The sequence below is a fragment of the Patella vulgata genome, chromosome 1 (assembly GCF_932274485.2).
Source record: "Patella vulgata chromosome 1, xgPatVulg1.2, whole genome shotgun sequence".
NCBI classification, from domain to species: Eukaryota; Metazoa; Mollusca; class Gastropoda; family Patellidae; genus Patella; species Patella vulgata.
In genome coordinates, this window is record NC_065879.2 from 49,867,541 (window position 1) to 49,890,526 (window position 22,986).

At 35.8% G+C, this 22,986-nt stretch overlaps 2 long non-coding RNA genes across 4 annotated transcripts in view; both read left to right on the plus strand.

Moving 5' to 3' along the window:
- The window catches only part of LOC130013671 (uncharacterized), a 91,269-nt gene that overhangs the window by 36,495 nt on the left and 31,788 nt on the right, over positions 1-22,986 (plus strand). For both annotated transcript variants that reach the window (XR_008788884.1, XR_008788883.1), the window contains exon 2: positions 4,871-4,993. This is a non-coding gene — a long non-coding RNA (uncharacterized LOC130013671). The remainder of the gene's footprint in view (positions 1-4,870; positions 4,994-22,986) is intronic.
- Positions 9,982-21,653, plus strand: LOC130013679 (uncharacterized). Of its 2 annotated transcripts, XR_008788897.1 has the most exons (5): positions 9,982-10,261; positions 18,472-18,672; positions 19,103-19,252; positions 19,611-19,742; positions 19,917-21,653. It is a non-coding gene; the product is annotated as an uncharacterized LOC130013679 (long non-coding RNA). The 2 variants fall into 2 exon arrangements; XR_008788896.1 differs by lacking the exon at positions 9,982-10,261 and having other exon boundaries at positions 18,207-18,672.

The window sequence follows — 22,986 nt, forward strand, 5'->3', positions numbered from 1 at the left end:
CACTCCCTCGAAGCGTGCAGCTAGATCAACCAGTTCGCCCCGGGTTGTGTCTGGCTCACCTACTTCCTCAGGATCTATATTGCCACCGAACGTGCTTGTCGACTGTCTGTCCCCTAGATCGCCCATCATTCCTAACCCTAGAATCACCACCAGATCTTCCACCAGATCTTCCACCAGATGTAGGCGATCACTCTACCTATCCCTAAAGAAACCTCACAGCTACAAAAGTAAGAGCGAGAAGGATTTATGGTACCTACCACCCGCCATGGTAAAGACCCTGGTTACTGGATCCTCTAACCTGACTAGGATTGTATCCTTCCTCAGGGACTGGGAGATCCATAGCTATTCTGGAGCCAAGATCAGCCACATCAAACAGATCCTCCAGAACTACATGGGTCCTGTACCAGAGGAATTAGTGATGCACGTCGTGCTCAACAACAGGGAGGAAAGTTGACTAAAGATACACGAGCAGATGTTAGATCTACTGAAGGTAACCAGAGCAGCTTTCCCAACAACCAAGCTCTTCGCCACACAGATCCTCACTTCTTCCCGACTCCGACAAGAAAATCTGATGCCTACCAAAACATCACCAGCTACAACCAATTGATCTCCACTGCACCTTCACCAAACACCACCACATTACCAACCTTCAAGGGCAAAATAGAACTGAAAGGTAACGACGCCATCCACTGGAGCCCTGACACTGCCAGAGAGATCATCAACTGCTGGATGAGGAATTTAAACTAGGATTAGGGAAAATGAATGAGAAGCCGTCTTTAGGACAGACAGTTGTCAATTTGAGCGATAGACTTCTCAGCCCCCTAGAAATAAACATTCTTGATAAAGGTCTTAAATTCATCCCAACCCCCACAATAATATCCATAGACCCCATCACCCAGGCAACCGATCGTTCCAAAGAACACTTTCGTTGACTTATTCTTTTAGAAACAAACCCGGCAGAGGTAAAAAATTATTCACAGAAAAATCCACATGGAAACCACCTAAATAGTCATTATCACCAGCCATTCTAAAAACTTTCGACGAAATGAACACACAAATATCATCCCTTCAACCACAATCACAAAAACCAAATCTCAACCGAGCAACTAAAACAGCATTAAACACCCTCAAAAAAGACAAAAACATAATTAAGAAAAGCAACAAAGGTTTGTGTTGTGTCATAATGAATCGCGCAGACTATATCTCTGAGGCAGAAAAACAATTAAATAATCCTAAACTTTACACTAAATTAGACCAACCCATCTTTAAGGACACTGCAACCTTAATAAACAACATCTTACATGAATTGCGGGACAAGGAATACATAACAGCAAAACAATATGATTATCTACCCGCTAAATCTGACTGTCGACAACGACATCTCTATACGCTACCAAAAATACATAAAAATCCAGCAACGGAATGGTTTATACCTAATAAATTACCCAAGGGACGCCCAATAACATCAGACTGTGGCAGCGAATCATATAACGTATAACAATATATAGACCATTTCTTATTACCCCTAGCATGCCAACACCCATCCTACCTAAATAACACTAACGATTTTATTCACAAAATCAAACAGTTAATAGTCCCTGAACACCATTTTAATATCCATCGACGTACAGAGCATGTACACGAACATCGATAATAACACAGGTATTGAAGCAGTTAGGAAAGCATTTCTTAGGAACCCAGAAGCATCTAGGCCGGATGAAGAAATCCTCAAACTGCTCGACATTTGTCTGAGGAGGAATGATTTCAACGACCAAGTATACCTTCAGTCTTCCGGAACTGCGATGGGAAAACGATTTGCCCCGAGTTATGCAAATCTCTTCATGGCGGAGTGGGAAAGGGAAGTTCTACCGCTCTGCCCATTAAAACCAGATTTCTATGGATGTTTTCTAGATGACGTTTTCATAGTCTGGACGTACACGCTAGACGAATTTTGGACGTTTTTCAACATTCTGAACAATCATCATCCATCTGTCAAATTAACCACAAATGTAAGTCATAACAGCATAGATTTCCTTGACACCACTGTCTTTAAAAGTAGCAACACCAAAAACACAGGCCAACTGGAAACTAAAGTATTTTTCAAAGAAACTGATACACATCAATTATTGTTCAAGAGCTCCTTTCACCCCAAACATACCTTCTCTGGCATCATAAAATCTCAGATTCTCTGTTTTCGTAGGATATGCACTCAGAAGACCGACTTTGAGTCAGCATGTACGCTGGTATTTAGCAAACTAAGAGAAAGGCGATACTCCAAACGCTATCTCTGACGTATAAAAAAACAACACTATAGAGAACTTTCCGCCAAAGGAACAAATAATATGCAATCAGCAGTTAAAACCAAAACTTGTGGCCATCAGAGATGTCAAACATGCAAAATCATAAACATATCCGACCATTTCTATAACAAAACATCTGGCACACATTTCCCAATATTAGACCAACTTTCATGCAGTAGTTCAAACATAATTTATCTAATTTCGTGTAGACAATGTGACAAACAATACATACATGTAGGGGAGACTCAAAATGCACTTGGGGAAAGAATTAACAGTCACCGGTCAGACATAGTCACCAAAAAAGACAAACTGGTCTAAATTCATTTCAACCAACCAAATCATGACATTTCTGATCTCATTGTCACGCCAATAGAAAAGACCACGAGCGACTTTGAAACTACAGAAGAAATTAAAACATTTAGGCTAACAAGAGAAAAATTCATACGGCTAGCGCAATAGCCCCTTTTGTAGTTCCATTTAGAGCAACAGCAGCAAGTGCATCCAAAATCATCAGAAAACACTATACTGATCTCCAAGAAAATCACCCGAAAATCTTCACACAGAAACTTAAATTGCATATTCTAAAAATAAAAATCTGAACGACATCCTAGTGCACAGTAAATTAGATTAAATAAGACCAGTCTCCACCCTAACCCAAAACAAACCATATATTACATCCCACATCTACTTGTTGCCAATGGCAACCTTTGATAAAACTGTCCTGTTTATTTGCAATACATGCATAAAAGTATCCGTGTATCAGAAATGTACAGAAAGAGTACTGTTCATTTCTGATAAATGGATACTTTTATACCGTTTTAGATACCTATCAAGCAGTAAGTAGCGGACGTTTAGTCCGACCCAGATCGCAATTGATAACGATGGCACTATACAATGTACATGAAACAACTAGTCAAAATCATAGTAACAAAAAAAATGGCGGGAACTACATGGCAGTTCAAAAACATATACAATGACATTAAATTAACATATTACAAAAATCAATTATTATACATATCAATTGGCATCTATTTCATAATTTGGTTTGATTTATATTAATATGCAAAATATATAAATTAGAATATTGAATAATTATTTTAATTAATTGTGATGATAGAAGGCGCAGTTCTCTTGCTGGACACTTCACAGGCAATGAAAATAAGCAGGATGAAAAAAACGCCTAGAAAGTCATAAACTTTATTACAAATAAATTTCAACAGAAGAACCATCTGTCGATGCATACTTTCACCAGGAATGACCCACGTTTCGCATTTCCTTTACACTACATTTAATAATATCGCAGTCCTCTACGCCATAGACAAGTTGTTTTGACGATGTGGTCTAAACAAACACGTGATTGTTTTACGCTCAGAGTATCATAGCAAGACGCACGTGTAATTACTACTCAGGTCGTCTCTCCACTGCGAAATCATTCTACCATGAAATGTAACGTGAGGCTCAGAAAGGGATAAATAATGAAAGAGCAGAAAGTATTTGTCACTTTTCGGTTGAAACGACTCGATAATAAATACTATTTTTCACATTTTGCTTCACAATACTCTATAGAAATGTGATGTAAGTAACTTATTAGCACCTTTCCTCAGTGTATCGGTGAATATCAGGACAGTTTTGGTCGGGAGCCGCCACGGCTGGGCCCCTCGACCAAAACTGTCCTGATATTCACCGATACACCAAGGAAAGTGTGCTAATAACTACTACTTAAATCTTATCCCTAACCGTTTGTAAATAAAATCAACTAGATATAAGAATCCCTAGCGCTAACCCGGTGATGTGGAACAAACACATTTTAGAAAATCCAATTCGTAGTAGGAAACACATTAATGTGGCTCTCACCCGAGAGCCTCAAATTTATTTTTTTTTCTTCAGAAACAAAAATACCAGAATACCAGAAGCACCATCCAAGGAAGACCATCAGCGCCACCAACACCAAAAAACAGTGAAATTACCTTTGTATATAAATCTAATGTATTGTATGTATTGTTATTAATAAAACTAGGAAATACCACAAACTAATTTGTCATCATCCTAGGTCAGTGCTTATGGTGGAGACTTAACCTATCCCCCAAATTCTTAAACCTAACCCCCCGCACACAGAGGACCAGGCTCCGGGTTACCTATTTAGGGTGTTTTCCGCTATTTAGAGTGTTTTCCAGTAGTTTTCCAGTTGTTTTCCAGTGTTTTTCTGTGTTTTCCGGTATATAGTATTGTCGAGCTAAGCAGTGCAGAGCTAAGCAATTTCATTGGTTGATGCTTTGGGACAAGATAACTTTGATTCTAACTTGTTGAGAGTGATGAAACTTAGTGTATAGTTTCACTACCGGGTACTTCAAAACCTTGACTGAGTTCGATCGTGAACATTTTCTGAATAGACTAAGTATACCTAATCAGTTTGATTGGCTTGCTCGATACTTTTCTAAAAGATAAATGTGCGATTAATAAAAATATGTGTCATCTATTTATTTTTGGGATTGCGGTGGAGGATATCAGACTCGCTGTTGGCTTGTTCTATCTAATTATTTGATTTTCTAAATTACATTTGTTTTTTTCAGGCAAGACCAAAGTTGGCAGAACCCATAGATTATGAAACATACATTGTCAAAAACAAAGTTTTGTTGCATAATGACCCTCAACGTGAAATGCTCAATTTTCCACATGATGATATTGAGATACCTGTAAGTATATGTGGTAAATATTTATACAATACATTTCCAATAGTGTTGTTCATATATGACACAAGCCACAATAAGGTGTAGAACTTCAGATGAAAAGGCAGTAAAATTTAAATTAACTTTTATACGCCCACATTTTCATGTGGACGTATATTGTCGTCGTCCCTGTCCGTCCGTTCACATTTTGTTTGTGGTCACTCTACAGGTCCTTTTGATATTGGCGCAAATCAGACCGTAACTATCTGGATTATGGCCCCTGATTGTATAAAAAATTGCGTTTTTAGCTTGTGGGCACTCTTAGAAGTCACAATTTTATTTAATTTTAAAAACCGTTCAAATATATTGCCGTTGCACCGTATTGAAGTTTGAGTTCGAACTGTCAAAAAGTATGTAATATCAAGGTTGTGGACCAATTAGAGGTCATAATTTTTATCCGATTTTGATGAAACTTAAAATATGTGACTGGCCACAGCTAAATGAGTCGAAATGCACACGAATCAATAATGAGAAAAAGACAAAATCAGTGAAAATATTGATTTTGATCGAAATTGAGATTTTCACACAAATGAGTCTATAAATATACTATCTACCGACACAAAAGATCAAAATAGCAATAAAACATTTTAAAACACCTGTATTTGAACGTTTTGTAAGAGTACCGTATTCTTAAGTCTGTCCTATTTCTTAAAATTCGCGGCGAAATTAGTTATTTTTCTTCGCTCGCAGCGGGACAACCGGTCGTTCCTCTTGCATAATAATTGGCATCGTTGTAAAGCGGCGCATCTCTAGTTTACAAATATGATCAAAATATTGTCGATGAATTGATTTTGAACGGATACAATCAAGTTTTAAAACCCCTAAAAAATATAAATAAACTCCGCCTGTTGCCATGCTGTCTACACAACTCGTTTGCTGATTGGCCCAGACACTGCGTGCAAGGCATTATCGATGAATATTTGGTTTTGGCGATAACGTTTTTGGTACCTACATGCGATTCACTCTGATAATTGGCAGAAAAAAAATTAATTCTGATCGTATATAGATTGCCGTTGAGAGTTAATTGAAACCATGTGGCGGATTATGTAAATTAATCGACAAGCGGGTGTGTGTCATTGAGTAATACTATTACTAATCAACTGTCACGGGTCAATGATAAAGCCGTCGACAGCTCATTATTTACTCCGAATAATTAATCCAAGCAGTGATTATCTGATATCTCATATCATCTTTCAAAAAATAATTTATAGGCCTTAAATGACATAAAAAAAAATGGCCAATAATTTTCTTTCGAAGAGAATTTTATTGATAGATGAATTCACTTTACTGTCGCTTCTTCATACGGCATGCAAAGTAAATTAAGGAATGCATCTTGGATATTATTGTTTAAAATTCTCTTATCACCATGGGCCGAAAAAATGAGAATGACCAACGAGCCGAAATGCAACGATTCTCGAGTCTGCCATTGAGTATCCTCTGAATCATGTTGATATTTACATCAAAGCCAAATGCACGAAAGTGAACGTAAGCATTTCTTGACTATGAAATTGACATTTCTATAGCGACTCATATTTTGATAACGTCACGGTACCTGAAAATAATAATAGACCTATTGTACATGCAAAATCTTATTTTAATTCACATGTTAAATGAATACGCATACAGCTGTGGCGGCTTCTTTGATGATTATTCAATCAACAATCTTAATCTCCTGACCACTAGCTGGCACTAAGGTGCTAATTAATGAATGCACGAAAGTGAACGTAAGCATTTCTTGACTATGAAATTGACATTTCTATAGCGACTCATATTTTGATAACGTCACGGTACCTGAAAATAATAATAGACCTATTGTACATGCAAAATCTTATTTTAATTCACATGTTAAATGAATACGCATACAGCTGTGGCGGCTTCTTTGATGATTATTCAATCAACAATCTTAATCTCCTGACCACTAGCTGGCACTAAGGTGCTAATTAATTGATGAGATTAACATGGCAACTGCTTGTTAGCTTATGGTTTGAGATCTTTGAAGTGTAAACATACATTTTTAATTTAATCAAAACCGAATAAAAATTGTGACGTCTAGAGGGTCTGCAAACTAAAAACACGATTTTTCGTACCATCATGGATCATAATCCAGGAACTTATGGTACGATATGCAGGTCCAGAGGGTCCACAAATTAAAAACACAAGTTTTTCATACAATTAGGGGCCATAATCCATGGAGTCAATCCATGAACACAACTGTCATGTTGTAACGGTTTTTAAAATCGAATAAAATTAGTGACCTCTAGAGGGTCCCACAAGCTAAAAATGGGATATCACTATCAGGGGCTATAATCAAGGAAGTTATGATTGGATATGCTTGAAAATCGAAAGGAACCAAGATCTTTGGGATATAAACATATATTTAAAGTTTCACTCTAAAGGTCACAATTTTTATCCAATATTGATTAAACGTAAAATGTATGTTTATGCCCCAAAGATCTTGATTCCTTTTGCCATTGACACATGTCAGACAGTAACATCCTGGATTATGGCCCTTATACTTATTGTATGCTTTTTTGTACGCCCACCTTTTCATATGGAGGTATATTGTAGTCACTCATGTCTGCCCGCCTGTCTGTCCGTACACATTTTGTTTGTGAACACTCCACAGGTCTCAATTTTTATCCAATTTTGATGAAACTTGAAAATAGGTTTATACACCAAAGATCTTGGTTCCTTTCAATATTGGCATGTATCAAGACGTAACTTCATGGATTATGGCCCCTGGTTGTACAAAAAATCATATTTTTAGCTTGTGGACTCTCTAGAGGTCACAATTTTTATCCAATTTTGACGAAACTTGAAATGTATGTTTATATCCAATTTTGACGAAACTTGAAATGTATGTTTATAACCCTAAGATCTTGGTGTCTTTCGATATTGGCATGTATCAGACCGATACACAGTAATGATGATTGAGTTCAAATTTTGTGAAAATTGGAGCAAAACTTTTTTTAAATAAGGAAAAAATAAGGAAGTTGAAAATCTGACTTTGTTTTCAAAAGTTAGATAATAGGAGTATTTTATTATGAAGACATGTAGACAAATGACCTGTCATACTAAATTGAAGGCAAACTATTACTTACTAAAATATCTTATTTTCACTCTAGAAGCACTACACCCATATTTTGGTTAACATTTAAACTGGATCAGATATTAAAGGTGCCATGCCATACTTTTATCACATTATTCATTTTTCAAAGTTGCACAGAATATTTGTTTAGAAACCGATTTTGACAAAATTTTCAGAATAGGTACCAATGACTTACTTAATCGGTTAAGAGCCATTCCACAAAAAAAAACATTCAGAAGGTTAGAAGATGCAGGTCGGCCGATTGATTTCATATTTACAGGGTTTGGTCGACCCATCGAGCGCTACTCCCCAGCCAATATCGCTGATTTTAGAAATCAACCTTTTCTGAGATACAGCCTGGTTATGTTTTACGGCTGATTTTTCGTCATTTTCAGGTCAAATTTCAACCATTTTTGTAGCATTGCTACATCCGTTAATCGACCAATGGCGAACTAGTTTATATTCCATTATATGCCCTTTGGGCATCTCCGATTTAAATTGCATATTTCTCATTGATCTAAATAAATATGTAAACTAACTCAACATTCAAAGTCTAAAAATAGCACAATTGCACGTGCAGCACTGTGTCAACATACACCTGACTATAAATAAGAGGTAAGACTCGGCACTAGTTGTCTTTTTCTTTTTTGATCTAGACCATGACTAGTGGTACGCTACTCATATAATATCGTATATTATTACTTTGCGATTTTGTTGGATCGTAGATTCATTTCCTTTTTTACGTGATCGCGACATGTACTCTGTGCCGGTCCATATATGATTTTTTGGTGGCGTAGTTTCACATCCGTTTATTGCTTTATTGTATATGTTGAATTTAGTAAATCTCCAATCGATGATTTTGAGGGTTTTGTCCGGAGAGTCTGTTTCTATAAACCCTTTAGACCCGGACATTCTTATCCTTGATGAAGGTAATACCTCTTGTTTGATGAGGATACGATCGGTAAAAACAAAAACGCCATCACATTAGAAATATCTCAACCAGATGTTTACACCGGTAACGAGGCGTCTGAGAGGACAGTAATAAATCGTATTTTTTAAAAGAAAAAGAAGAAAGGTAAAGGGCCTTCTAAACCTTGTGACTAAAACAAGATTCGTAAATGTCCCAATCAGGTAGATAAATTCAGGCTGAGTGGTTTTGCCATTACAGATACTGTAGATTCTTTTGTTTCACCATTAATTTCACTCTACCCCGATCTGTCTGTTGACCGCAGTCATTTTGACATTTTCAGGTCGGTAATAACCGTGTCGCTTCTACACGCCTTAATCTTGGTGTTGATAATCATCTTTTTCCATCTACGGGACCACATGTCCTCTGTTAGGAGTGTATATTCTAATGGAAATCATTATGCTTTTACTTCTACCGCCGACAAAGGGATAATAGACCTGTTGCATAATCTAAGTCCTATACCGGTAGTTTTAGTAATAATAGTCTTATTATATATGACTATATAGTTCAAATGAAAATGAAATAAATGACACAGCCTACCAATTTATAACACTTATGTAAGAAGAGATGATTTTAAAATCAATTAAATATTATGTTTTTAACGATTTTGTTTACAGACACTAATGTTAAAGTCATTGATGATAAATAAAATGAAATGAAATGAGGTTTAACTTCCTACTGTTCTTCTCCGACTGGGCTTATATGAAGACGGGGTCATTGATGAACACTAGACTCATCAGGCAAATGCATCACATTGTTCAGACCAATCTATGGAACCTATGGTTCATAATTTTTGACCCTGAATCAACAGTACATGTATAATGATTTTAGTCCTGACCAGGTTTTCAATGATTTTGTTTTTTCCTCCATTTTTCAGGGTGACAGTGCAATAAATGATTTGATCGTTAATCTATAAACTAGTTAATATGGTTACCATAAAGCGTGTTGAGATCGATTAACTGGTCGTTAAAAACCCTATTCAAAGAAAATTACAAATGTATGTGGCCATATGTTGCCCCTCAGGTGGATACTGACATTTGGTCAGTTTTACCCCGTCAAGTAGTCACAAGATGCGGCTATTCAGGATATACAGAAGATAATGGGCCTGGGTGTTTCACCCTTATTGTCATTGCTGTCAAAAAATCTGGATTAAGACACGAAAAATTGTATTGCTGATTCAGTAAGTGATCCTGGGTAATACGCATTTGGAATTGTCTTTTAAAACTTAAGAATTCCCTTAAACGCTATTTAAGTCGTTGATATCACCCACTCTGTTCTTCCAATCGGCCAGTCGATATGACTTTATTAGGGCCAGATATGACTATGTTTGAGAGATAGATCAGTCAATCAGTTGTGTATTATATGTATTATTTGGTAATCAGGTTGTGTCGGGTACTAAGCAGAAGTCCATTTACAGGCGTCCTTTTTCAGGGCAGCAACAACCCAGCTGTAGGTAATACTTTTGTAGCCAGCCAGATTTCGAATACTTGGTCTATCATGACATCAGATAACTGGATTCTTAATACAGTTAGAGGGTACCGGTTTGAGTTTTCTTCAACCACCCTTTCAACTTCGCTTGCCTAACCACCTCTATATAATTAAGAGCAGATGGAGTTTGTTGATTAATTAAATGTTGAGTAAGAAGGCTTTATGTCCAGGTTTTCCCTGGTTTTCATACCAATCAGTTTATTCCTAATATCTTTTTAGTTTAGAAAAAGACTGATGATTATCGTCCTGTTTTAAACCTGAAAAATTTCACTGAGAAGTAGTAATAGTGAGATTTCTACGTTTAGGGTATATATTTCTCAATTTTTAGTAAATTTATACAAATATCGCTAAAATTCTAATTATCGCAACAAATCTAATACGAAGAGGCTAAAATCTGTAGATACGGTGTGTTAATTAACGGGGGTGGGAAATTGACTGAAAAGTGATATAATTATCGCTAGGGGTGAAAATCTCGGCGACAGTGCGTTTTCTGTACAGGTGTGTTAATTAACAAACGGGTTAAAAACGACTGACACGGTGTGTATTCTTTGTTTGGTGAGTTTTCTCGAAAGTGTGTTATAACTTCTTCAAAGGTGTTTTATCAAGGACCAACAGGCTTTATTTGACGCGTAGGTGTTAAATCCAATTTACCGTGCGATTTCTTGTTCGACCGTGTGTTTTACACAGATCGGTCTTTGTTAAGCGTACAGTCTTTATACATGGATTTATACGCGGGGTAGTTACGTATATGCGTTCTTACGTATTTCATGTCTTGATGAATACTACGTGTTTTGAACTTCGTACCATAGTCGGACTGCAGTTATTTATATATTTGATCTTTTTTGTGGGTTTAATTTATTTACAAAAAATCGTGCATACCACTGAACTATAAATGCACGTATCTTAAAATTGATCGCATGCAGTATCGTCATTTCCCGATATCATAACCAACCTCAATTCTATTATCCGATATATTCTAATCTCCATTGATATCAGATTAACAAATCTTGTTTCGAAAGCAAGTTTATAAATGTAAAATTGCACAATTAATGAAAATATGTAAGTTTTCGTCACTGCTATATTTACTACACGTTGGCTTATTAATATATAAATGTATAGTTTCTTCCCTGGGTCATAGATAGGACTACCGAGAAAAAGTAATTTCCTCACTATATATAACAAATGATAACTCACATATCAAATAAAACTGATGAAAATAGGGACATGCGCCCGCTTCCACCCACGGTGATATTGCCCATTGCTGAATATGATTCAGATTCGATCGAACTCTGTGTAACTAGCTCGTCTTTGAAAGAGTAATACTGATATATGACCTAATATTGAGATGCTTGTTCATATAGCCGCTTGTTTTCCATTGTATGAAATAGCTTCATTATTTTACTCCACAGTACTAAGAAACCACAGGTTCTTAGTCGGTTTGTACACGCTTTTCACACGGAACTGTTCTTTGATGTTGGGAGGCACACACAGTTAGCTCTGCTCTTTGATGTTGAGAGGCAAGTTGTTTCTGGTGCTCGAATGGATTAGCTGATAAAGTTGGTTGGAATTGTAACAGTTTATTTCAATAAGTACAACAAAAAGGACAATTTTGTAATGTGGATGAATACTGTGGTATATTCAATTTTGATCTTATTGCAATGGATAAATGTGTGGTTCACTTTTCGAGCATCTCATTTAAATAAAGTTTGATATTCTATTAACATAATATGTATATATTATATACATTTCATTTTTTTCTCAGAGGAAATTTCGGTTAGTATCTGAAACGAAAAAACTGTCCAAGTCATTATATTATGTTGTAATCAGAGAAATGTTCAAACAAAGAAATGAACTAGACAAGATAAAGAGTATAAGCAATACTATTATTTGTTGTCAAATATTATTTGTTGTCACATATATGCGTTCATAATTAAATGTTTTAATTAAATGTTTTAATTAAATCGTAACGTATGAATTGTGTGCTTTATTTTTCATCGAACTGGCAATTTGTATTAGCCAAGACATTCGCTGCTACACGCATATAGCTTTTCTCCAATAATGATAGTTTGTGGAATTTTATGGAGTTTTAAAAGAAACATAGTCAATGGGTGGAATTTAAGACTGGGCAGGGCGAAGACGGGGAAACGTTATCAAGTTGTAATTCAAATTATTCAAAGAAATATAAAGCCAAGAAATACATGATGACATTGAAAAGGAGAAATGCTTGTGCTACTATGCCGACATTATCACGGCGTACGTGGACTAATGCTAAATCATCGGACTATGATATTTTTCTATAGCATATTTTAATAAAAAAATCAAAAAAAATCTCTTATTGGAAAATTTAAAGTTTTTTCAAATAATATTAACAGATCATCTGTTGTTTGGTTGTTTTTCTTCCTGGATTTGTTAAATTATTAAAAGGAATTTCCAATTCACATAGTAGAAATTTACATTTTTAATTATAATCACCAAACTGACAACAGAGCACGCACTATACGCTTCGCTGATCACCAACTTGTAACAACGTTGACCTAGATGTTATATAACTGCTGCCAGACTATATTAGGGGCAATAAAATGTTTATATTATCAAATGCAGATATAAAATCAGGCATTACAATGGTATAAAATTTAATCAATAATACAAAATAACAACAGAGTTATTCTTTAATAAAAAAACATATTTAAAGTAAAAAATCAGTCACATTACAAGATTATAAATTTTGGCAAGTCAATAATTCTTTCTAAAATGTCTTTTTTAAGTCAATAATTTGAAAAAAAATAATTAGTCCAAATATATACATAATATTATTAAAGGTTTACAAGAATTATCAGTGTGGATTTAGCCATTTTAGTTCATAACAAATTATAAATGATTAGCACTGATGACTGAGTAAGTTCATCAATCAAGATGTCAATGGCACTGTTCTGTTTATCACATTTGTTTAGAGCACTCACAATAGCACTGTTATATTTTTAAGATCCATAGTGCGCTCTGAATCATGTAGCACACAAATGTACCAAAAAATTACCACTCTGATTGTACAATTTATCCATTTAGTTCACAATAAATTATAATTGATTAGCACAGTTCAATAATCCTACTGTTCTATTTAGCATAATTTAGGGCACTGCTAAGAGTCACAAACTCACAATAGCACTGTTATAAAAGTTTTTAGTTTTCATGGTAAGCTCTAGAGAATGTAGCACACAAATATACCAAACAATTGTCACACTGTAAGTTCGTTTCGGCACGTTTTTTGGATTTGCTGCACTGTCTGCATCTTGCTCTTTTGGCCATTCTCATTGGGTAGTGTCCACCTGGCGCTGTGGGTACATCTTCTCCAGATTCAACCCGTTTTCTTTTTCTCCTGTTCCGTTTGTTTCCGATCATTTTGTTAAATAAATTAATTTTAAATTCAAGCAATGATATTGGAAGAATCTTGCCGTTTTTAGTTTTTTTTACGTGGTTTTTTGATTCCTTATATAGCACAAAGGCATTGGAAATACACAAGTCAAATCAAAAATAAAACAAATAAAGCCACCATTTTTTTTACATTCTGTACGTTGGATATTCCATACGTAACTGATCTGACCTATCAACTCCAGCCATGTTTGAATTATATTCTTTGATTGCTACTGGGCACTTGACAGTTTTTACCGTACCATCTTTTTGCTATCGTTGTACTTCGACTGTGGATAAAGGTGAATCGGCAGACGACATAAAATTGACAATCCTCTTGTCTTTCCGCATGCCGGCTGTCAAATTTGAGGCTTGCATTATCTTATATTCCCCACTTCGCCATTTTTTTACATCTTTGTCCTTGGGTTTCAGATGAAAGATGAAAATATATCACAATTACCAATTACAACAGGGGGGTTATCTTGTGCAGATTTACTTAATTGATGCCTTGAGCCTAATAACAAATATTCGGTTTTATCATCATTCAATTTTAGAAAGTTCTTTGACATCCATTTTCTAATTTCACTAATACAGTTCTCAAGTTGCAATTTTGATAAATTGAAAGAAGATGGACAATTAGGTGTAAATGAAATATATAATTGAGTATCATCGGCATACAAATGAAAGCTGAGACCATATTTTCTGACAATATCTCCTAATGGTGACGTATAGAGGGTAAATAAAATCGGACCAAGAACAGAACCTTGGGGAACCCCAGATGACAAAACAGATTCAAACGACGATTTGCAATTAACTAAAATACACTGTTTTCTACCCACAAGATAGCTCTCTAAAAGATTTAATGCAGAGCCACAAATACCGAATTTAAATTGAAGTCTACGTAGAAGAATGGAAGGGTCCACCGTGTCGAAAGCAGCAGATAAATCTAATAAAATTAAAAATGTACATTTTCTATTTTCAATTTCCATTAAAATATCATTTGAAACCCGGGTTAAAGCTGTTTCGGTACTGTGAAATTGTTTATAAGCACTTTGAAATGGTTTATACAAACAGTTATCATCTAGATGGGCCTTTATCTGAGAAGCAATACATTTCTCCAATATTTTAGAAATAAAACTTAAGTTAGAGACTGGCCTGTAATTTTTAAAAACATTGGGATCCAGTGTAGACTTTTTAATTAAAGGGGTAACATAAGCTTGTTTGAAAACATTGGGAATAGTAGCGGATGATATACAAGAATTAATAATATTGGTAAAAACTGGAATAACTTCGTCTAGACAGTCCTTAAGAACAGAAGTCGGAACAGGATCTAATGAACAAGATTTAGGAGCAGACGATTTAATTAGCTTTAAAACAAGATTCACTAACCAAGTTAAAATTTTCTAAATAAACAGAATTTTCTAACTTATCAAAATCATGAGCGTTAAAGTCAATAGTTTTATTTAAATCATCAAGTTCAGTTCGTATTTTCTGTATTTTTATTTGAAAGAAATCAGAGAATAAATTTGCAAGTTCAGTGTCATTATCATTGTCCGGGAGGATAGTACGCTCAGCATTATGGTCCAAAAGGGAATTCACAACTTTATACAGGTCTTTTTGTCTGTTTTCGCCATTTTCTTTTTTATCAGAGTAAAATTTAATTTTAGCATCTTCAATTAATTTATTCACATTGTTTTTTAAAGATTTATAAATCTGTTTAGTCCTGCACGTTCCACGGGCCAATATACCAACGTTTTCTAATTCCCTAAATAAGTTTGCACTAGTATAAAAATTGTCAACATTTACAATCATATTCTGAAATTGAACTTTTCTTGTCAAGTCCAAAACAACCCGAGATGTTAGACCAATTTCTGCAGTCAGGTTTTCCTTGCCGGTGTACACTTGGAATTCATTTACAAAACCATTGTTCGGGTCCGCCGTCACCCACACCTTTATCCTGTATTTCACTGGCTTGGCAGGCATATACTTTTTGAAGCCTATTCTTCCTCTAAACACCACCATTGCTTCATCAATTGAAGTGTTCTGATGTGGATTATATCGTTTGGAACAATTGTCTAAAACATGATCTAAAATAGGTCTTACATGATGTAATATATCGTGGTTTATTTCACCTCTGGCGGGGTTGGTTGAATTGTCATTTGTGTGGAAATTTTCGGATATTTTGTCAAACCGATCCCTGGTCATTATATCAGCAATTTTGTAATTACCGAAATATTAGTCTCGCGACCAGTACATATTAGTTCTTGGCTGCGTTGATATACTCATGAACACACGTAGGGCCAAAAAATCTTGTATTTCTTCCGGGGTCACGTTTCTGAAATTTTTCTCTCCATTTTGATATTTAGCATCGTGGTACCGATTCATTTCATCAGCGATTAACGTGTATAAATTTAATCCGAAAAACAAACTAAAAAAAATCAAACTCGTTCTTCCCCTCTTCTAATATATCTATTGGCCCAAGCTCAGGTCCTAAAAATGACGGACTGGTCACTGGATTTAGTGTTGTTTGCCAAATAAACTCATTACTACAAGACGGGCCGCCATGCTGGTTCTCGTTGGCCGTTGTTACATCAAGATCCTCGTCTTCTCCGCTCGAAATATCGGAAAAATCACTTCCCACGGCATTACTAATATCGATATCAACATCCAAAATATCTTCAGGTAAAAACCCTTCGAATTCCGAGTCCGTATCACTTTCCATAATGAAGATATTGTAAGAAAAAAGAGCGCAATAATAATCTATATACGTAACAAAATGGCGATGAGTGAGAAAAAAAATTTTACCTCAAAGTTCACGACCTTATAACCCCTGAACTTTTGTTGTGACGTATGCATTTTTTATGATCATTCGTTAGCTAAGTAAAACTATATTTGATTGGATTAACTACTTTTAGTTAGCCAATTGGCTTTAATTTAACAATTTATGGTTCGAGGAAACAGTGCAACAAAGACACCGCGAATTTAAGTCTCTCGGGGATGCCACTAATAATCAGTGGACCGCATATTCAAGCTATCGGTATAGGAAAGGGGTTTAATTGGCCCGTATATTCAAGCTATCGGACCCGATGAGTTAAGCAGAATTGGCAGTAAAAACAAAATCACAAATCACTACGGCTTATTATGAAAATCGTTTCAAATAAAGCGACCGAAATAAAAAAAAGACACCAAAAAAGTGATTTCCAAAGGCGATTGCATGCTTTTAGAATAGAACAAGCTAGGCGACACATGGAGCCATTCTTAGTCCGTGCTTTTGATTTATACATGCAACGGATGGGGACCGAGAGTTAGATTTCTTTACGTTTGAGTAATTATTGTCCAAGAAGGGTCATCTAAGCTGTTGAAAGAAGGGAACCAAACATACTCTAATGTGAATATATCGGGAAGAAGTCATGTAAATCGGCGAAAAGCTGTTTTGTATGAAAATATGATTACAATATAATGGCTGCTTCAAAAACAGATTCGTTAATCTGATAACAATAGCGATTAGAATATATCGGATAATCAAATTGGGGTTGGTTATGATATCAGGAAATGACAGTACTGCGTGTGATCAATTTTAAGAAACGAGCATTTATAGTTCAGTGGTACGCACGATAATTTGTAAACAAATTAAACCCACAAAAAAGATCAAATATATGAATAACTGTAGTCCGACTATGGTACGAAGTACAAAACACGTAATATTCATCGAGAAATGAAATGCGTATAAGAAAGGATATACGTACCTATCCCACGTATAAATCCATGTATAAAGACCTACACTTAACAAAGACAGATCTGCGTAAAACACACGGTCGAACAAGAAATTGCACAGTAAATTAGATTTAACACCTACGCGTCAGATAAAGCCTGTTGGTCCTTGATAAAACACTTTTGCTGCAGTTATAACACGCCTTCGAGAAAACTCACCAAACAAAGAATACACACCGTGTCAGTTATTTTTAACCTGTTCGTTAATTAACACACCAGTACAGAAAACGCACCGTCGCCGAGATTTTCAACCCTAGCGATAATTATATCACCTTTCAGTCAATTTCTCACCCCCGTTAATTAACACACCTTATCTACAGATTTGAGCCTCTTAGTATTAGATTTGTTGCGATAATTAGAATTATACCGATATTTGTACAAATCTACTAAAAATTGAGAAATATATACCATTAACGTACAAATCACACCATTTCTTGTATTTCTTTGTTTGTCATCTACAGGCCGCATTTCTTAACGTATCATATTGAAATTTTGCATACTTATTCTTTGTACCCTATGGAACATACCTATCGTTTGGGTTACATGCTCAACCCCCAGGGGCAGAGCCACGCCCATTCTCTTTTTGTGTGTCTGTGTGTCGCCTACAGGCCACATTTTTTAAGTGATTATCTTGAAACTTTACATACTTATTCCTTATACCCTATGGATGATCCCCAGGGGCAGAGCCATGTCCATTTCTTGTATTTGTTTGTTTGTCGTCTACAGGCCGCATTTCGTAACGTATCATCTTGAAACTTTGCATACTTATTCTTTGTACCCTAAGTAACATCCCTAAGTGGATACCGCCTCGAAGATGTAACCACCCACTCCATGAAACATCAAAACGGAAGCCACGGCGAGGAATAACCTCCATGGAAATCAAGGATGTATTCCTGATTTGGAATACGAAAATGCCAGTTGGTTCAGGTATGTAAAGTATTATTACTTTCCGACTTACTATCATCATCAGATATATTATCATAAATTTAACCATAGTAGTAAATTTTGAAAATACTGCCTGTGTGTGCTCTGGATCAGAAGATCTTCTGAGCGCAGTACAAACTTTCCAGTCTGGGACCTGTTGTGAAAGCACCTATTATTGGCAAAAAAGTGGATGATCTCAGCTCTTATCCTAGCTCCAATTACCTCGAACAAAAACGTCAGTTTCATGTAGACTACAACAAATCTCAAAATGAATGATTCAAATTGTAGGTACCTAATTGTTCTTCGACCTCGACTAATTCCTTCCTTTTATGCATTATAATTTAGTAAAATGGATGCATAAATTTTTCAAATATTGTTGCTTGTCATAACAATTTCATTTATGAAGACTGATCTAAAATTATTCATTTTACAGGTATTTACAGAAATTGTGCTCTTGAACACAAGAAAAAAGGTTAGCTCTCTTAAAATGCCACCCACACCTCAACCTCGGGAAGCTGTTATAATCATAGCAGTATCTCAAGAACCTGGTCAACAAGAACTAGATCAGCCTCAGCCTGAGCAGGTAATGTTCATATAAAATCATTGCATATAATATAGGTGATTTTACATACATACGGTGATCTCCCGTTTACTTCTGGTCTCAGGCACCAAACCGGAAGTAAACGGGAGATCCATAGAAAAATCGCTGTATTTTTTCTAAGTTTTGCCCTGTAAAACCACGTATTTTCTGTAGTGATTGGCAATGTTAAAATGGACTAGATTATAGATAAAATTTTTGTAGCCCTATCAATCATCTAGGGACCAAACCACTTACATTTCTACCAGTAAAATACTCTTAGCATGATAGATAATGCCTATACCTTACCTACATCCTTTCAATACCATGAACTGACTTTCACTTTTTGGGACATTCTTTTCAGATGGTTTTAGGAGATTCTCAAGAAGCACCACCACCACCTGATAAAGAGATTGTTGAAACAGCCATAATAGTCAGCAATATGGATGAATCTGGCGACACGCTTGACCTTCCTAATGTTATTCTATCACCAGAGGTGAGGAATATTATTATTTTGCTAATTTCATTATTTAGCATTTTACATGGTGAATATGTAGGTCCAGCCTTCCACATCTGTAATGGGATCAAGAATTATTGCCTCAAATAAATTTGAATTGCGTAGAAAAACAATTTCGACATAGTATTTACCATCGTCTTTTTCTCATTTCAGATTTCATCATCTTCTGATAATCATAGTGATAGCCCACCCACACCACTAGGCATTTCGTATGCACCGACGCCAGTGCCACGAAACCAGCAGTTGATTGCACTGAACCAATTTCTAAAATCCGGTGGTTATACAGAAGTTTCTAGTCAACTGCTGAAACCACTAAATGAAATACAGCCTAGTACTCTACGCTATTATAAAAGGAAGGCAAAGGAAGGAATAAACCTTCTTATGCAGTCTTTAGCCCCTAATGACTATAAGGAACTTTTGAAATTGGCAGTGTTACCTGACCCTGTAGAAGGAAAGGACTTAGTAGAAACTCTTGTAGCGTGTTATCATGCCTGTGATTCTAGTCAAACCAAAAGACAGTTACTTTCAATATTGGTGGAAGGAAGGACAAAAAAACAGCTTCATGTGCTCTGTGGTCCGCAACGAGGCAGAAAATTCCACCACGAGCGCGATGTGGACATTGAATTTTTATTTCCGTTTCCGGTAAATTTTGTCGCAATTTTGCCTCACGTTTCCCCACTATTAATCTGCTCTCTAGTTATGTGCTCTGTGGATTAAAGGAAGCCGTCGCTCAGATGATGCTGGAGACAATCTATTCAGTCTCCAGTCCCGGCTTCTTTTGATCTGGGTCATATCAGGTGGCGGCGATAACGGAACTGACAAGAAGTGTTCATCATTCATATAATATACTGTGGATATGATGGCTGATGGAATACTCGCTTTCGTGTCTTATTATTGTATTTGTCACTTTTGTATTGAATTCTATTCTAAATCTCTTACGATTAGATGAACATACTAATTTGAACGATAAATTATAGCATAATAGTATCGAGTGAGGGGATTGTTCTCGGGCATAGGAATCAAATCCTCAAAATACGGTATTTCGCTATACTACTCATGTTAGTAAATTCATACTCTATACTTACTAAATCCTATTTCTAGATCTAAGAACTTTTTAAAAATATTTTGTTATTAGTGATTGTCGTGTAAAAAATAAAATCCCTTTCTTTGTTTGCAAATAAAAGTTCTGAATTGGAGCTTACCAGATGAGTCGCATCATTTCATTATTCATAAATACCTATCAAAATCCTTTATATCAAAATTGACAAAAATTTCGAGAATCCTAGCCTCACAGGATACTATTATTGATGACCAATCAATCCTGCGCCCCATGTAAAGGTGAAGGGGTGATGAATTGCCTCGATTAGGACTCTTAACCTCATCTCTCGGTTCCAATTCATCTATTTAAATGACACAATATACTGATTTTTCTCATTTTTTGCTCACGACGAGACTGAGTGACTGATTTTTGTCAAAGTTTTTCTCAATGTTGTAGCCTAGCGGCCGTGGATTTTATTGTCGATATTGTTAGGACATATAGTTGACTCAATATACTTACCCCCGATTTCGACCCAACCCCTGCTGCAGACGAGATATAGCACCTCAAAGATTGGGTACATTTCACTATGCGAAAAGTGGTAAACAGAAAACGACCCCCCGCCGCTAAGGACTATAACATTGGGTTGGTCTTTCATGTTGGGTTTAAAGGGGCCGACCCCCACTATCCACCCACAATCGGACATAATCACTAACCTGATGCTTTTAGTAGAATTTGATAGCTGAAAAATGACAAATTTTCATCGAAAATTCGCCCAAAATGGCTAAAAATCGACATAGGGCCATATCTAAGAGGGGGTTAATATTTGGGGTCGGCCATTTTGGTTTTTTGCATGTTGGGATGGGGTGACTTTATGACCTGAGTAAGAATGAATTTGGCCGACCCCCACCTTATCACTTTCTGCATGGTTTTCTCGCGGACCGACTCTAAATAATAATATGTGTCATCTATTTATTTTGGGATTTCGGCGGGGGACATCAGCCTCACTGTTGTCTTGTTATTATTATATATAGCTAATAATGAATATATCGACAAATGACTGGCACCATTTGCATTTCTGTACTTACAGAGAATAGTTTAGGATATTAAGTATTACAAGGTTATCCAAATTACTGGTAAATGCACTAATTGCTTGGGTCATCTTCATTTGTCTCGTGGCCTAGTTAAACAATGACACCTTAAATGAATCTACGGCATGATAAGGCATTTTAAATTCACTCTAAAATATTCCAAATCACAAACGCAAGACGATAATTTGGTGATTATGATTAGGCCAGTCATATGTTATTTGGACCGTCAATAGACACTTGTCAACTGGTGGTGTGTATACATATTGTACAGACAGTGATATATTGTTGTTGTTTATTAAAGATTAAACGTCCAGTTCATTAAATATGATATTATGGACAGGTTGTTTTAATTAAATTATTTACACTTAATGGGTTTAAAATTGGTAAGAGTATACAATACAAACGTCCGTGTATATCAAGTCTCCTTAAAATTGGTAAAACACAAAATAAAAAGTCCTTGTATATTAAAAAGTCAATTTAAAGCAAAATTATAAAATCACTGTCGTGAGAAGAGAGGGCGGTTCATCTTCTCCCTTTGTTTAAGGTCAGGAGATGAAGAAGCCTATTGATTTTCAGCGATTTCCGATAATTACTGCCACAGTTATGGCCCTTGATCACTTTGAAAAATCTTGTGGACGCTCTAGAGGCTAAAGTTAATATCCGATTGACTTTAAATTTATACACAGTGTTTAAGGTCATGAGACGAAGAATCCTATTGATTTTCAGCGATATCCGATAATTACTGCCAGAGTTATGGCCCTTGATCACTTCAAAAAATCTTGTTGACGCTCTAGAGGCCAAAGTTAATATTCGATTGACTTCAAATTTATACACAGTGTTTAAGGTCATGAGTCGATGAAGCCTATTGATTTTCAGCAATATCTGATAATTACTGCCAGAGTTATGGCCCTTGAAGACTTTGAAAAATCTTGTGGACTCTTTAGAGGCCAAAGTTAATATTCGATTGACTTTAAATTTATACACAGTGTTTAAGGTCATGAGCCGAAGAAGCCTATTAATTTTCAGCGATATATGATAATTACTGCCAGAGTTATGGCCCTTGATCACTTTGAAAAATCTTGTGGACGCTCTAGAG